We start from the raw sequence: 755 nt of genomic DNA on the forward strand, positions 1-755 counted from the left end.
GCACAGCTTCAGAAACGCTGACAAAATGATGGGGCTTCTCTAGAGCTTTGTCCACTTGTAAGAACTGGAGTATTTCTGCATGACACTTCAGGTGACATCTATGGCCGTGAGAGTGGAGGGGGCACCTGCAGGATTCAGCAGGGCTGGGATTTTACAGTGCATGCACTGATTGCCTCTCCTCCATGCTATTTCCTTCCTTCCTTGCCCTCTGGTGTATTGACAACTTCCCATTCCCCTTTCTAGATTCTCTGTTTTTTCCTTCCTCAGGTGCCTGCTCTTGATGGGGGAAAGGGGAACCAGCAGCGATTCACTGTCCCTGATTTGTCCCCCAGGGATCAAATCAGCCTCTCCTGTGTATGTCCATCATCTGCTTCTCACACTGCTCAGCACAGGCTTCTTATTTTCTTGTGCTCTCTTTGTCTCCTTGTTGCATATGTGGGTTGTCTCTCATTTTGCACTATCCCAAAGCTTCCTGGGGCAAGGCAAAATGAATTCCCTGGCAGAGTGTATGTGGGAGCCCGTGTGGACTGCTGGGATGCAGATAAAATCACTGCTGTTATCAGCATCTAGTGCTTGGAGAGCTCTGCCTCCTTCCCTCCAAGCACAAAAGTAAATGCTGGCTCAGGTCTCTCCTAAGGCAGGACACAAAAGTCAAGTAAGCAGTGGGGGGTTCAGAGTGAAGGCACTGCTTTTGAACATCTCTCTTCCATTAGGAGAAAGGGAGAGGAAGGGAGAAAGGCCTGCAATAATTTATT

The sequence above is a fragment of the Falco naumanni genome, chromosome 6 (assembly GCF_017639655.2).
Source record: "Falco naumanni isolate bFalNau1 chromosome 6, bFalNau1.pat, whole genome shotgun sequence".
NCBI lineage: Eukaryota > Metazoa > Chordata > Aves > Falconiformes > Falconidae > Falco > Falco naumanni.